This window comes from Pipistrellus kuhlii, unplaced genomic scaffold (assembly GCF_014108245.1).
Source record: "Pipistrellus kuhlii isolate mPipKuh1 unplaced genomic scaffold, mPipKuh1.p scaffold_m20_p_5, whole genome shotgun sequence".
Classification (NCBI taxonomy): Eukaryota; Metazoa; Chordata; class Mammalia; order Chiroptera; family Vespertilionidae; genus Pipistrellus; species Pipistrellus kuhlii.
This window is the reverse complement of record NW_023425551.1, coordinates 44,682,472-44,699,994: the sequence shown is the minus strand read 5'-3', so window position 1 is coordinate 44,699,994 and position 17,523 is coordinate 44,682,472. Positions and strand designations below refer to the sequence as shown.

The 17,523-nt window shown below is 43.5% G+C and overlaps 1 pseudogene; it reads right to left on the bottom strand.

The window, feature by feature from the left end:
* The window catches only part of LOC118705589, a 46,570-nt pseudogene extending 31,192 nt beyond the window's left edge, over positions 1 to 15,378 (bottom strand).
* Positions 15,379 to 17,523: the final 2,145 nt, after the last annotated feature.

The window sequence follows — 17,523 nt, the reverse complement described above, 5'->3', positions numbered from 1 at the left end:
TCTAATTTAATTGCACAACCTGTATTTTTAGTGGCTGAATCTGGCAACGCTACATTGCACAGTTTTGAGCAGAGGACTGGCATAGTCTGACTTAAGTTTTAAGTCCTGACTTAAACAGGATTGCTGTGGTGCTGAGGTGAAAATAAACAGCAGGGCAATAGTGGAAGCAGGGGGCCGCTTTGGGCATATTGGATAATCCAAGATGAGGAGGCTGAGGTTTTTTAGCTTGACTAGAGTGTGAACAATGGGGAAATAATGTTGGAAATGTCTACTGGGGCCAAATCAGAGGGGACATCAGTGTTTTCTTTGATTATAAAATCCGAACTTTTAACTGGTTAACAATTAATCCAAATTATTAACTGGTTTAATAATGCAGATTAATGGTTAACCAATTAAAAGTGCAGATTTTTATAATCAAAGCAACAATAATTTCAAGAGAAACATCAAAATTGCTTTATTCAAAATAATGTCCATTGCTAGCTACACATGTCCCCATCTTTCAGGTAATTTGTGGATACTGTCACAATAGAACTTTTCTTGTTTTGAGGCAGACCATTCAGAGGCCCAATTTTCCACTTCTTCGTATGTTTTGAAGTGCTGCTCAGAAAGTGCATGTGCCATCAATCAGAACAAGTGGTAATTTGAAGGAGCAAGGTCTGGTGAATACAACAGGCAAGATCTTTTAACATGTCTTTAACTGATTTTGAAGTGTGTGATGGTGCATCTTCATGAAGCAAATTCACTTTGCCATGTCTTCTGACTCATTCTGGTGGTTTTACAATCAAAGCGTGGTTCAAATTGATTGTTTTCGGTAGCGATCAGTATTAATGGTTTCACCTGGTTTTAGAAGCTCATAATACACACCTTCCTGATCCCACCAAATGCAGAGAATTGTCTTCTTTTTGAAGCGATTTGGCCTTGCAGTCAATGTTGATGGTTGACCTGGATCAACCAAGATTTTGTACATTTGGGATTCTCAAAATAAATCCACTTTTCATCGCCAGTCACAATTGGATGCAAAAAAGACTTTCTTTCGTGCTGCTGAAGCAGCATTTTACTGATGACTTTTCGGTTTTCCATTTGTCTTTTCTTCAGTTGATGTGGCAGCCATTTTCCTTCCTTTAAAATCTTTCCCATTGCTTGTAAATGATCGGAAATTGTTTGCTGAGCAACGTTTAATCTTTCTGCAAGTTGTTTTTGAGTTTGACACGCATCTTTATCCAAAAATGCTTGTAATTGTTGGTTTTCAAATTTTTTCGATTGACCTAGACATTCTTTGTCTTTCACATTGAAATCATCACTTTTCAAAGTGTTTAATCATGGTTCACAAGTATCTTGAGATGGAGCATGTTCACTATAAGCTTCCCAAGTATACAATAATTTTCAGCAGCATTTTTCTTCCAATAAGGTAATAAATTAAAACTTCCTGCAAATGCTCTTTTTCTGGCACGAAATTTGACATTTTTAAGCATAAAAATATCTATGATGTTAACACCTTCAGAAAATTTGATATATGAAGTTTTGAAGCTTGTTGTCAATACAACAAAATAGTGTACATATCAAATTGCATATATATCAACATATGTGTAACTCCCTCTATTTAAAAATCCACATTATTTTTTAATTTCTTTAAATTTCTTTATTGATTAAGGTATTACATATGTGTCCTTATCCCAAATCTGCATTATTAACCAGTATACCTAGTACATCACTCTTTCCCGGCCTCCACCTGAGGTCGGTCCTCAGGTTCTCTCTTATGCCACATAGCCCAATCTCTTACGCTACTAGATTATCCAAACAACACAGACCCCTGAGAAGAACAATCTACTCAATTTTTGAGTCACCATCCAAAAAAGGTCAGGGGGGAGTGCAGTGTAAGGATGACCCTACAATGGCTTGAAGATAATGAATCTGCCCTCTTGGCAGTGTCCTTGGACAGACTTTAAAAGCCTCCCTCTTAGAAGAGGTTTGGTCTCCGTGGGCAGGTAAGATGCCTGAGGGAGAAAGGAGACTTTTTGGTGGAAATGCTTTTCTCCTGCTAAATAACCCTCCTCAAGTGTGGGGATCGACCCCAAGTGCTACAAAATAAAAGGCAGCATTGCCTTACTTTGGAGAGACTCTTTGGAGAGGACTCAGGATGCCCAGGCCCAGGCCCTCCTCTGATGTTGCATGAGGTCGGCCTGGAAAAGTCTCCAACCAAGGGGGACAACAGGAAGTTGGAGCAATGGAGGGGTAGAGGATGCTGAAAGATCAGGGCATACTCCTGTATCCTCTGTTCGCGTGTTGTCAGTATCTTGGTGCAGACTCTCCACTTGCTATAAAAGGCCATGTTTACAAAGCAAATATTTAGCACCTAATCAGGAGAAAACTTTCTTTTTAATATGATTCTGCCGGAAAAAGCAAAACCCTCCCTCCCTGAGGTCTGAGTATTTTTGTGCAAACTGAGTATGTGCATACTGAGGTCAGAGTAGCTTCCCTTCCCGCCCTCTGCTCTTCACCCAGCGCCAACACCCCTAACAGGTCACTGAGTTTAAATTGCCACCGTGGGCCTGTAATTTAGGGTTGGAAACACTGATCCAGTAAAATAGCAACCACTATATACGCTGGGCCAGGCATTATGGAAAAAGCCTTTATATTTATTGCCAGATGCAACCCCCTAACTCATACAGTACTCTCTTCCTAAGATGGGGAAACAGTCTCAGAGAAGTTAGCTGATTGCCAGAGTCATGCAATTACTAGATGAAAGTGCCAGAATTCAACTCATTCCAGAGTGACTTTTTAACCCCTTTGCCTCAAATTTTATATATTTTCTTTGTTGCTATCTGATGCTCAGAACCCACCCATTTCTCCAAAAGATAATTCTCCAAAAAACAAGTTTGCCAAAAGCTAATTTGTCAACTTATCACTTCACAAAAAATTCCCACAAACGTTTTTAAGAGTGTACAGGTAGCTATCCAGGGTGCATAGTTGGTTTCAGTAGATTTGTGAAGACTTTCCTCCAAGGTTTTCATTTTGCTGTATCCAGCCTGCTGAGCAGAAGGGGAAGGCCTGCCCCTCCACAGCAGCTCTACTCTCCATCCTGCCTGCATCCCATCTTCATCAACACCTGCATGTGGGTCCTAAGCTCTTGGCACTGCGGCTGCTGGTATTTCATCCCTAAGTACAGTCTGTGTCAGGGGCCATAGTGAAACTAGACTATATTGGACTCCCTGCCTTTGGCCAGGTGCTCCAGTTAAACAGAGAGAGAGAGAGACCACCAAAGAGTAATAGAGATATCCCACTTACTTATCATCTGCATTTATGAATGCTTCATCACTTCCCTCCCACAGCAGACTATGATTCTTAAGGGCAGGGGCTCCTTTTCGCTTTTGTACCTCCAGCACCTAACACAATAGTTCTGATTGTTGGGTGACCATAACTGTTGCATTGAGACCAGGAAGCTTTGAGTGTGAGAAGGGATTCTACCTCAATGGGGTACTAAACCAGGACTATCTGACCAGTATAAGTCATGGGAACTCTATCCACACTAACTCTCAAATATTGATTGGATGAATAAAATCTCTGCGCCCTGATTCCATGGAAAGGCTAATGATACAGATCTTGACACAGCGAGCGCTCCATAAATATCTGTTGAATTGAATTAACACATCTTGTTAAAATGCTCACGCGGTTGAGGCCAAGGATGTTGTTATGCAATGCCATGGCTAACTTCAGGATCTGATACAATGATCAACTACTCCCTACCCTGGCTCCAACCAATCAGTAGAGCCCGCAACCCCAAGTCTTTTAGCCACCATGATTAATAATAGTTCCCCTACATAACCCGTCCCCTGGAAGTCATCAGGGAGTTGGGTCTAGAGTACTAACTCACCTGTGATTCCATGCTTGGCATCATTTCCTCGATTAATAAACCCTTACTTTCTTGGCTGCAAAAATAAAAACTGTGCTAAAACAGATGGAACATGTTCATTGTGAATGAGGATAAAAATGATAGTACAAACATAACCTAGCAAACATAAACCTAGCTCTTTGCCACCTACCTCTCCAGCCTCCTTTCTTACCATACTCCTCTGGGTACCTTCTACTCCAGCCATGCAGACTTGCTCACCCTTCCAAGGTCAGGCTTTTTCATTGTATAATTCTGTGCCTTTGCACATGCTGTTCTCCCTGCACTTGTCTTTCAACCCCCAATTTAGTAGCTAATTCCTCTAGGAGACTTCTAAGCCTCTCAGGAAGATTTAAGGATTCCCTTCTTTGAAGTCTTACAGAATGTTCTTATCTCTCCCTATTTAGGGTTATAACCTCTATTCTTACCTATTTACCCCTTTGTTGTTGAGCATTCCCAGGAGCTGTGCCCAATCCCCCTCTGAATCCATGGTGCCTAACAAAGTGCTTGCACACAATAGGGACAACATAAGAATTCAATGATAGATCGGAGGAAATTCATCGTATGGAGCAGTAAGAGTGTAATAATAGCTGAAAAGTGTAATAATATCTGGAGAGTGGAGTATGTATACATATGTATACATATATATGTATACATGCATATATATGTATACATATACATGCCGTATTTTTCGGACCATAAGACGCACTTTTTTTCCCCCAGAAGTGGGGGGAAAATGTCCCTGCATCTTATGGTCCAAATATAGCCTACACATATACTTTAAAAAAAAAGTTTTTTTACTTGCCCGGCTCTGTGTGGTCTCTGTGTGCTTGCCCGGCTCTGTGTGGTCTCTGTGTGCTTGCCCAGCTCTGTGTGCTTGCTGCAGCCACTGTCCATTCCTCCGTGCCCAGAGTGTCTGCCCCGCTCTGTAAACCCCGAGTGGTAGAGGAGTTCCCATGTATGGTAGTCAGCCTCCATGCCCTCGCTGCAGCCATATCTCCATGTCAGCCCAGGTGCGGTGTACAGTAACTGCGTAATCCAAACCGTAATCATCGCCTGTACCCCTTGCTGGCCCGTACTCCGTGCCCGGAAGAATGCCGCGTCTATTCCCCCAATCATTCCTCTCCGCCCTCTGTTGCCGTGCTTGACTACTGGGTAGGCGTACTGTAGATCTCCGCCCACCAGTAAACTCCACCCTTCGCTGGATGCCCTGATTGATAACGCCGCTACGTCAGAATTTCTCTTCATACTATTATACCGGTAACTGTCAAAATGTTTGTACTGCAACAAACTTCATACCGGTATATTGTATGCAGAGACTTTCTGTGATACCAAACCAATAACATTTACCATAATGTAAAACACTCTCCAGCCCTTCTCTCACCACTACAATGTGTAGATACCCATAAACTATGCAAAGAAAGCATAGAAAGTCTCTGCATGATTTATGGGTTTACACATTGTAGTGGTAACACTGAACTTTTTGTTTCAGAATCTTTTTTTCTTCATTTCCCTTCTCTAAAAACTGGTGCGTCTTATGGTCCGGTGCGTCTTATGGTCCGAAAAATACAGTGTGTGTGTGTGTGTGTGTGTGTGTGTGTGTGTGTGTGTGTGTGTATATATATATATATATATATATATATATATATATATATATATATAAATGCTTTTATTGATTCTTTTTTAAGGGAGAGGAAAAAAATCAATGTGAGAAAGAAATAGTGATTGGGGAGCCTACAACCTGGGCATATGCCCTGACCAGAAATTGAACCAGTGACTTTTTCGTGCATGGGATAACGCTCAACCAACTGAGCTATATCAGACAGGGCAGAAGTGTGTCACTTTTTGAGAAAAGATAAAGCTAGCAAGATAGGTTAGATTCAGATTGGGAAAGGTCTAAGAAGCCTCGAAGAGAAGTTTAGACCTTGTCCTGCAGATTTCTAAGAGCCTGTGAAAGTTTATTGTTTGTAGGGTGAAAGAATATGTGCTGTGGAACAAAAGTTCCTAGTAATATAGAAGCTGTGTAGCTATCCAAAAGCTTTATTGGGAGGCATTTTTCCTATTTAGGTGAGAGATAGCAAGTAAATGAACTATGACAGAGTTGTTTCAGATGGCCTTAAGAGATGAATGGGGAGTAAAATCAGGAGTCTTCACAGCTAAATCATTGGGCAAAACAGTGGAGTAAAGGAACTGAGGAGAACCCTAATGTTTTCAGCCTATAAGTATGACAGGCAATAGTGCCATAATCATGAGAGGGGCACTCAGGAGAAAAGCATGTTTGGTGGCAGGACTGGAGTTTTCTGAAGAGCGATTTCTGTTCTGGATATACCTGGAGGTTCCCAAGAGACCATTGTGTAGTGGGATCTGCTTGTGTAAGAGATAGCTGTTTGGAAATACAACTGCGGAAGGGAACTAGGGACAGGCAGAGGATGGCCAGAGGAGTGGATGAGGTCCTCCAAGGAGAGCGTCCACTGCAAAGGCACAATGGGCTGTCTCCAGACCACTAGGGAACATCAACAGCAGGCGTGAGCCTCTTGGAAAGGCACTTGGGAGATTTCCTTCCTCTGAAATGGCAGTGAGGCTGCCCGTGTCTCTGCAGCGGCCTATCCTCAGAGTCCTCTGGGCTACCTCATGGGTAGAGAGGTCGTCCTCAGCTACCTCAGGGGCAGCTCTCCTAAGGGGAATAATTCTTTCAGTCTGCCATCTCTCAAAATTGTTTTTCTGTTTACTAATAATATTCAGGCACAAAAACTCTGGCTCACAAGCTTGGGTTTAATGTGATGGAAATCCATATTCACCTCAAACAGGCTGTTTCCGATAACAGATATTTATTTGATCAGACTCCATCATGCTCTGAGCTCTATCCCTGCACACAAGAACAAAGGCTTCGCCCAAGGTTCTTTTTCTATGTGTTTTTTATTGAATTTAACAAATTCAATTTTATTGAATTTATCGGGGTGCCATTGGTTAATAAAACCTTACGGGTTTCAAGAGCACAACTCTATAACACTTCATCTGCATACTGCATCATGAATCTGTTTTTGTTCTGCTTTTTTGCTTAATCCCTTCACCTTTTTCACCTAGCCCCAAGTTCCCTCCCCTCTGGCAGCTGTCAGTCTGTTCTCAGTGTCTATGAGTCTGTTTCTGTGTTGTTTGTTCATTTATTCTATTCCTTGGATTCCACCTACGAATGAGATCATATGGTATTTGTCTTCTCTGAGTGGCTTACTTCACTTAGCATAAGGTTTTGAAGACCATTGTTCAGGTCCTTCAGCCCCCAGAACATAGTAACCACAAAAAGAGACAAATTAAAAATTAATGCATGTTCTGTACTAAATGTCTTTTAGTCAAGGATATTTATGTAGATAAAAAAGCAAGAAAGAAGGGGAAGATTTTGTTGCTAACATTTTTCTTTATAATTATTAGGTGGGGCAAATTGGTGAAGAAAATGGGGGCGGGGGGAAAATAGAAGGAGAGGTAAGGCAACTGAGACAAAAATAAAGGCCTGCATTCAGAAAGCAAGGAAATGCAGAGATACGGTGTGCAGATAAATGAGCACTTCATCACATGGTAGGCAGCACACAGGGAAGTCTGGAGTACTTCAGGGTGAGGAGCAAAAGCACATCTACCTGAGTCTGGCCAGCCCTGACTTGAATAATGAGGCTGTCTGGACCAGCCAGAGGGCAGTGGCAGAGACTCGTGTAACAAAACCAGAAAGTTTGGGGCTTATCTATCATCCACAAAAAAAAAGGAAAAAAAAATGAGGCTTCCTCTACATTGAAATTTTGTTGTGGCCATGGGGTATTTCTCTGCAGCCGCTGTGTTGTGCTTACCAGCAAAGGAAACGTGTTTCTTAGTAAGAAGCAAATTAACATGCCAATAATCAAATAAAGCTACTACCCCCCTCCCACCTTCGAATACACAAAATCACAATTGCTGAACCCTAAAAGGAAACAAACTAATTTTTTTAGTGACCTATAAGATCTTTCCTAGTGAATTAGAAGCATATCTACATATTTTCTAAAACTATTGAATATTAAATTATCATAAACCCTAACTATGGAGAAGCTTTCCAAATCAAGCCCGAAGCTAACAAAGATGCATTTGGTTCAAGTCGTTCTTCAGAAAATATACTACTATGCTATTTTAAGGAGATAACTAAAACGTTGTGGATTAAGTCCATATAGAAAGCAGCATATGCATATCAGAATGAGGAATTAGTTTAGTGTTAAAACATATTATGTGTGAAACAGACTGGCTGTTGGCAAGTTCAATCAGTTGATAGAGTTTACAGAGCAGCAGAACCAAGATTAGGGCTGTCATGGGCCAGCGGGTCACTGTTTTGTTTGGGACCATGAGCCAAAGAACCACCAAGAGACCACCTCCCATGAGGTGGAGCTGATATGAGTGCCCCTTTTCAAAGGACATAATCCATTCCAAAGTACAGAGCCCGCTGGATTTCCCAGCACACTGGGTTGTGACACTCACGGTTCATTAGAATCACTCAAGGGAGCTTTTTAAATCTACAGGAAACACATCCTCACCCAGAGATTCTGATCTAGTGGCTGGAAGGGGTTGTGCATCCCTGGTGTCTGTTTATGAACGCTCTTCAGGTGGTTCCAATGGGCAGTCACCACAAGAGCCCAGCCTTAGCCCGTCCTTGCTCGAGGATGAGTCCCCTTCCCTCTCATTCACCTTTCTTCCTGGGCCAGGGAACGCATGAATACCCCTCTCTCCCAATGGTCTGCAGATGGTGACAGCTAGTCACGCTGTAAGCTAAGAGAGCCAGTGATTGTCTCTAAGTGAGGTGTGACGCAATCTGATTTGTATTTAGGAAAATAGTCATGTGAACAGGACAGCAGAAGGACTGATGAGGGAAAGCCTCGGGGTCAGGACACCAGTTGGGCACCTGAGCAAGGTCAGCTATCAAGGTCATGAGGGAAGGAGGCCGGGGATTGGAGAATATGAAAGTCTGAAAATATGGTTGAGACTGAACCAACACAAATTCATTCACTGTGTCAGGCAGGGCAAAGGTGAGGAAGAAAATGCAGACAGAGAATAAAAATACAAGATGGGAAAATGAAATTAAGAGTGACAACATTAGCCAAAACTGGTTTGGCTCAGTGGATAGAGCGTTGGCCTGCAAACTGAAGGGTCCCGGGTTCGATTCCGGATAAGGGCATGTACCTTGGTTGCGGGCACATCCCCAGTAGGGGGTGTGCAAGAGGCAGCTGATTGATGATTCTCTCTCATCCATGTTTCTAACTCTCTATCCCTCTCCCTTCCTCTCTGCAAAAAATCAATAAAATATATTTTTTTTAAAAAAAAAAAGAGTGACAACATTAACTGAAAAGACCAGCTGATTTGGGGAAGTAGACAGAGCTCCATCCACCTGGAGTGCTTGCCCCTCCTTTCTCACCCCTGGCTCTGGAAGGGTTCCCCGGAGCTGACACTAGACCAGGTACAATGGGCTTGTGCTGCAATCATTTCTGTTTATTTCTAGACTCTGAGTGGCTGAAGAGGAGGGACTGGTATTGTTCTTTTTTCTTAGTCTCAGCCCCTAGCACATAAGCACACAATAGGCACACAACACGTTTTTGCTAAAAGGATGAGTGACACGATGGAATTAGGAACAGCCTCGCTGGAAATCTCACTGCCACAAAGTCAACCTTATGACGAAGACTGTTGTTTCACATGAAAAGGAGTCGGAATGCCTTCTTCACCTGGACTGCAAAGGGCTTCTGGGAGGTGATTACTCCAGGGACATCCTTGGGGAGGCAGTGTTTCTGGGGAAAGGGTTTCAGGCGTGAGGCATCTCAGGTTTGGGTGCAATCGATGCTTCCCGGGACGGGCAGCCTCTGGCAAAAGCCATTACCCATACGAGGTGCCTTTGTTCAGAATGTGGGAGAGGATGCCGAGAATGGAGGGCTGAGAGTGAAGCCTACGTCTATCCTTGTCATGGGCACGGCGAGAGTGGGGTTGACAGGGACATAGTAGAGCCCGAAGTGAACTCACTAACATAACCTAGGGAATTGGGAGGGGAACTCGACTCAACAACAGAGAGAATGCTCTGAATGGGATGCACTAGCTACAGAGGCCAGGCGTTTCCTTCCAGATTGCTTTTCAGATCTCTCTGCAGCATCCTGAATACGATGAATTAACCAGTCAATCAATAGCAATTGGTTGTCAGTCAGCTAGCTGCCTTCTGCCTACCGGACAGGAATCCACCAGCGTGCAACCTGAGGGGTGAGCCAGAGCAGGGTGTGTCTCACCTCACTGTGCCTCAAGCTTCATCCCTACCTCTCCAGACAGATGCTTTCTAGGTCGTTTGATCTCTCCTGTACCAAGAAATTTATCATGTCGGCTACAGTTATATTCTCCACATAAACTCTTCCTGTGTGATTTTATATGGTGAGCCATCTCCACCTCACCCCACCCCCACCCCACTGCAGTGTTTGAGGGGAAGGGGTGGTGTATTGCCAGTTAGAAGGAGAGTATCCAGCTGTCCTTGTCGGCAGTGCTTGCAGGGTTCATTTTCACATTTCTCTTTGGCTCGAAGTGTTAACTCCCAGCTCTCAGGAGTTGAGGGTGGATTTTCCTTTCCATATCTGTGACAGCGTACTCACTGTCCCTGCCCTGCAGGTTTTCCTCTTCCGTTTCTTATTTCCTGCATAGCAAAAGACAGCAAGGTTCTGTGCCACTCAGTGTCTGCGGCCGCTGCTGTTGACAGCTGGATGGTGGGAGCAGGGACTGAACAGAATAAAAAGGGAAGAAGCAGACAATAAGAAAAAGGACTCTTGAGGCAAACGGGAGTAGTTTTGGAAAGAACTCACTGCCTCCTGTTGTGTGCCATGAGCTTTGGTTTTCAGTGTCTTGAACTCAGTTACCTCCTTTTTTATTAATTCTGTGAGCCTGAATCAGCTATAAAATTGCCTGATACATGTGTAAGCATTCTACCTGCAAAGCCTCGTTTTAGAAATGAAGCCATTACCAGAAAGCTCAATTAAAACTGAAAGGATGGATTTAAGCTCTGAGAGGGGGATTCTATATAATAAAGATGTAGTATGCAAATTGACCCTCATACCCTCAAAAGATAGCTGCCTACTACCAGGCCGGCAGGAGGGTTAGTGAGGAATGACCAAATGACTGAATAGCACTCTGCGTGGGGTGACCAGGCGGTGGGGGAGGGGGGGGGCATGAAGGGTGACCAGGCCAGCAGAGGGGAACAGTTGGGGGTGACCAGGCTGGCAGGAGGCATGCCAGGCTTGGGGGGGGGGGGCAGTTAGAGGTGACCAGACCAACATGGGACTGCAGTTGGGGGTGACCAGGCTTGCAGGGGGGGGGGGGGGAAGTTGGGGGTAATTAGGCTGGCGGGGGGGGGGGGCAGTGAGGGGTGACTAGGCCAGCAGGGGAGGGCAATTGGGGGCAACCAGGTGGGCAGGGAGGGGATAGTCGGGGCAATCAGGCAGGAAGGTGAGCGATTAGGAGCCAGAGGTCCAGGATTGTGAGAGGGATGTCCACCTGCTGGCAATCAGATAGCCTCCAAGGGGTCCGGATTGGAGAGAATGCAGGCTGGGCCGAGGTGACCCCCCTTCCCTGTGCATGAATTTCTAGTATTAACTATGAATGTCCAGAGCCCTCTATCTTGCCTGAAAGAGTTCTGGGCTTTTTCTGCCTGCGTCACAGAGGCTGTGGGGGAGGAACCTCAATGCTATAGAAAGAGTAGAGAATAGATATGTTATGTGAAGAGCAAGGAACAAGGGACTTTCTCCCTTCCCATCCCACCAATTCCCCCCACCACCACCACCCCTGTTAGGAGAGGGGAGGAGACAGATGGGAGGGGCTGCTTCATGGGAGACAAAGAGGAAGAGAATTTTTAGAAATTCTCTGTACATTTTTTAAAAATACGTCTTTATTGATTTCAGAGAGGAAGGGAACAGGAAAGAGATAGAAATATCAATGATGTAAATGAACCATTGATTGGCTGCCTCCTGCACACCCCCTGCTGGGGATCAAGCCTGCAACCCAGGCATGTGGCCTCGACCAGAACTTTTGAGAGTTGTTGGGAAGGAGGCAGAAATTTCCCCAACCTTTATTCCACAGCTCCAACTTCCCAGCTAAGAAAACAGCACAGCTGGGCCTGTTTCCAGGCCCACGGGGACCAAAGAGTCTGCCTTATCCTCACTCTGTGGTAGGCAGTTAGACAGACAGGAGCAGAGCGAGGACATTGGGTCAGGTATAGAAGGTCACCAGGGCAGAAAGCCCCAGGTGCCTAGCAACTGGGAAAACAAGAACCTTGCCCCAGCATAACCTTTCCTTCCTTCGCTTACTGCTGCTCAAGCGGTTTAGACCCCGAGAGGGGGAATGAACAGGGGACTGGAGAATAGCCCTGGAAAGCATTAAGCCCCCGGGCTGTGTCTCTCCCCCCCAACCCCAGGCCGTACCTCTCCCCCCCCCTCCCCTCCACTCCCCCCACCCCCAGCTTCCTCAAGAAAGAGGTGGGAACTCTTCTACTCTATGGAATGTCATTTTAGTCAAAACAGCCACAGCAATCCTACCCCACACCAACCTCATCCCCACCAATGGCCCAGGGAGCCTTGAATGTTCCCTGAGGTCCAGGGTCAAGTTTTAAGTGCCCAGTATTTACCCCAATAAAATGGTATGCACCATGACCTCTGTTAAACTCTGTGAAATATATCGGGTCTAGTAATAATTAATGTCGTTTTTAAACATTCGTTTAAAATCTTGCTTGGCGTTGACTTGTATTGACATAACCTTCAAACACGTGGTATCTACAGAACATGTGAAGTGCAATTAACAAGTTTTGCTTGAAAAAGTTTGTGTTTGGTTTGGTTTTTGTTGCAAAACTAGGGCTAAGAAGATGGCGGATGAAGACCATATTCGGCACTGCATGCTTTACGGGTTCCAATTAGGAAAAAAAGCAAGTGAGGCTGCAAAAAACATCTGTAGTGCTCTTGGTCAAGATGCAGTTAGTGCCAGAAAATGCCAGCGTTGGTTTGAGAAATTTCGCGAGGGAAATTTTTCGTTAGATGACAAGAGTGGTCGAGGCCGTGTGTCCAATTTTGATCAAGAAGCTCTTCAAGCTCTTTTGGTGCAAAATCCTCAAACTACCCAACAAGAGCTTGCGACAACTTTAAATGGTTCACAAAAAACAATTTCCAATCAATTGCGTGCACTTGGCAAAGTCCAAAAGTTTGGAAAATGGGTTCCTCATGAGTTGACCGACAACAACCGTAATCAAAGAGTCACAATTTGCAGTTCGCTCCTCTCTCGTCAAAACCGTTTGCTGTTTTTAGAGCAAATTGTTACCGGAGATGAACAATGGGTGCTGGATGTTAATTTGAAAAGGCGGCCTCAATGGTTGGACAAAAATGAGGCTCCGCAGCCCACGCCAAAACCTGACTTGCATGCGAAAAAAGTGATGTTGTGTGTTTGGTGGAATTTTAAAGGAATTCTTCATTATGAACTTTTACCATCTAACCAAACCATTACAAGTGCAGTGTATAGTGCCCAATTGGAAAGGTTAGCCCAAGCGTTAAGAGAAAAAGAACCCACGCTGATTAATCAGAAGGGCGTAATTCTTCACCACGATAACGCACGACCGCATACTGCAAGAATCACTGCTGAAAAACTGCGCCAGTTGGAATGGGAAGTTCTCCCTCAACCTGCATATTCTCCTGATATTGCCCCTTCCGATTACCATTTGTTTCGTTCTTTGCAAAACTTTCTTCTTGGAAAAAAATTTAATAATGAAGAATGCCTCAAAAATGCATTGACCGAATTTTTTGCATCAAAATCACAAGAATTTTACAACAGAGGGATTAAAATGCTTCCTGAGCGTTGGGGACAAGTAGTAGAAAACAACAGCAACTATATTGTTGATTAAATTTTGTTGTATTGTTTAAATAAATTCGATTTTAAAAAAAAGTATTAGAAAACGACATTAATTATTACTAGACCTAATATACACAGAGAGAAGATTAAAAATATAATCCGCGTCTACATTAGAGCTATTCTTACTTTCTCCGTCAAATAAAACATTTCTGTTTTCCCAATTTTCAGCCATAAATCATTTGTAACTTTTAGGATCAGAAAACTTGTATTTCAGTTGTGAAAATAATTACAAGTTACAAGTCCTTGCTCTGCCCCTGATTACCCAAGGGCAGTAACCTCATCAAGCCTTGGTTTTCTCATCTATAAAGTGAGAAGGCTGTGTAAAGCTAAGGTCTCATTCAGCACCCATATTCTGGAAATCTGGGAGACATCTTGATTATAAGTTAAACTAATTTAGCCACAAGAGACTATAAACCTTACAAACTTTTAGGAGTCCAATTATATTTATATCTAACTTGACAGGAAAAAATAATTAAACTTGGCTTGACCAGAGAAAATCATATATATATATATATATATATATATATATATATATATATGCTCTCTTTTATTTGTTATACAAAGTCTCCTTTTTTTACTGGACTCAGAGGTAGAGGCTCTCAGAGAGGACAGTCTACATCTCTTCGCAGTCTGTTCCAGGCGTTTTTGTTTGGCCTCCCGCATTCTCTCAGCCAAAAGTTTAGCATATCCTGCGGCCTCTTCCTTGCTCTTCTTAGTACGTTGTTTCTTCAGAGCAATACGCCTGCATTTGTGTTACAGGAGGCATGAAGGAACAGGATGCTGGGTGCTCTGGAGCTAGGTTTCTTACCTCCTTTGCTAGAGGCTTTCTCGCCTATTTGCAGACATCATCTTCTTTAGAGAGATTGAAAGGTTTTCGGATTATGCCAGCTCTTTTGGCCCCAGGCGACGAGGCACAGTGGTATCAATGAGACCAGGACTATCTTTCTCTCTCCTTTTTTTTTTTTTTTTTTTTTACAATGACCATATTGAGAACACTGAGATTGCATTCCACAGATTTGCTTTTTATCTCTCCAGTTCTCCCTGGTCTGTAACAGGAGTGTCCCTGACTTTGTCCTGGGTCAAGACACCCTTGTTGCCAAAACCGGTTTAGCTCAGTGGTTAGAGCATCCGTCTGCAGACTGAAAGGTCCCAGGTTCGATTCCGGTCAAGGGCATGTACCTTGGTTGCGGGCACATCCCCAGTAGGGGGTGTGCAAGAGGCAGCTGATTGATGATTCTCTCTCATCGATGTTTCTAATTCTATATATCTCTCTCTTCCTCTCTGTAAAATATCAATAAAATATATTTTAAAAAATAAAAACTAAATAAATAAAATACATTTCATTAAAAAAAAAAAAAAGACACTCTTGTTTGTTGTTCCCACCACTGATTCAAACCACATAACCCTTCCATTCTTCACCCAGAGCATCAGCATCAACTTCTGCGGCCATACGCTTCTCATTAAAGAAATGAAAATTTGCGTTCATCACCCACTTCAATGAGTTTCTGGCAGCCTGTGCCTGGGAAAGAGATGTTGAGCTTTATCCTGTGGCAGCCAACAGCCTCCGAGGTGCCACAAAAAGAGCAAGAAAATCATTTTATATACAAATAGAGGCCCGGTGCACAGAATTCATCTTCTGGGGAGCGTCCCTCAGCCTGGCCTGTGCCCTCCCACAGTCTAGGAGCTCCGTGATTGATTGCCCCAAAGAAGGAGGCCCCACCCACCAGCCACAGCCTGCCTGTCAGCGGCCTGGGCTTCCCTCTGCAGGGAGATCTTGGGGTGGTGGCCAGCCCCCAACCAATCACATTGCACCTGCCAGGGCTGGCCTAGTGCCAGTGGGTGTCATAGTAAAGTCATCCAGAAGGTCATTCTGCTGTTCTGTCATTTGGTCGATTTGCATATAATGCTTTTATTATTATAGGTTCTGTTTTCTCTTTTGGAGAACTTAATAGCCCATTCATTTGTCAGACTTTGTTAAGGGCCTGTTATGTTCCAGGCACTCTTGTCAACCATAATCTCTATAACAGTGCACACTTCTCTAGGGTTGGTGTACTAGTTAAGGCAATGTTAGCTATTGTAACAGATAAAGACCCAGCTATCAGTAGCTTCTCCAGAGATGTTCATTTTACACTCGCTTGAAGTCCAAAATGGGTATTCTTAATTGGGGTAGAGGGTGCGCCCTTAAAAGTAATTATTTCGGGCCAAAACCGGTTCGGCTCAATGGATAGAGCATCGGCCTGTGGACTCAAGGATCCCAGGTTCAATTCCGGTCAAAGGCATGTACCTTGGTTTCGGGCACATCCCCAGTGAGGGGTGTGCAGGAGGCAGCTGATCAATGTTCCTTTCTCATCGATGTTTCTAACTCTCTATCCCTCTCTCTTCTTCTCTGTAAAAAATCAATAAAATATGTTAAAAAATAAAATAATCCTCTAAAAAAAAAAAAGTAATGGTTTTGGAGCTAAGTCTCTCCTGCCTATAAACACTGATTTTATTAGGTCACAGTTCTAAACTGCCTTAACCTGGCAAAGGGGTTGGGGTTTTATTAAGGGCCAGTATGATAAGTTGTCCTCATAACACCTGCTCATAGTCCATTGTCTGTCGTCAGTCCCATGGCCTTCCATCACTATAAAAAAGGCTGGAAAATGCAGTCTCACTGTGTGGTAATTAGCTGTCTTTGTCTCAACAGGCATTATCCCCATTTTGAAAATGTGGAAGCTGAGGATTAGCAAGTGGCAGTTTCAGAATTTGAACCCAGCACCCTTCACTGCCACACAAATGGCACATTCCCATAACAGTCAATGGACTGTAATTGTGAATGCTGTGATGGTGATAAGGGAAGCAAAAGTGGCTCATAAGGGGAGGACAGTAGCCTTGCCTGTTGAAAAGTTGTGGGGGACAGAGGATCAGAGAGGTTAAGTAGCCAGCAGAAGGGGGCAGGGCCCTGCAGGCAGAAGGCATGCATGTGTGTAAGTCTGCAGGCAGGACAAAGCCTCCAGAGGAAGCGCAAGTTGCTCCATGGGGTCAGTTATCTGTTACTAAAGCAATCAAACTGTCTATAGCCAGCCGGAAAGTAGATTATGTCTGTGGAATATTATTTCTTAGATAGTCCAATTGTTAGATTGCTTGTCATTTTTTACTTTTTTGCATAAAATTGAACTTTATGGCTTTCTGGTAATAAAATTATTTCATCTATGCCATGTTCCTACTCACTAAGCTTTCACTAAGATGTACTCTGTGTTATAGCTATATACTTTGATTAAAGCAGTTACAGATTCATCTATAATTCCAGATTCAAATAACTGTCTTGATCAATTTTTACTATCCATACTTTTTTTTTTTTTTTTTTTTTTTTTTTTTATCCATTACCCCATTTCTCCATAACAGCTAAGACAATTTGCAATCCCTGGCATTTTGCTCTATGTAGAAGTGCTAACTATATGTTTAAAGTGTGCACATCAGCCTGGCTTGATCTCTGTTATTCTTCATTATTTGCAGCCTGATTAAAATCATGAGTCACTGATGTATAACTATTTTCAAGATTGTCATCCAAATTATGTAAATAACGAGACCCGTAATTAGCTCTCTTCTTTGATGAGCTTCTGCTCAGATTCGAGGTGTGTTCATCTATATTTATCAGGTTCAAGGGGTGCTGATCTCCCAGACAGGAGGTGAGCCTTCCCGGAGAAGAGATGTCAGCATCCTGACCCAGGGCCTGGCCACCA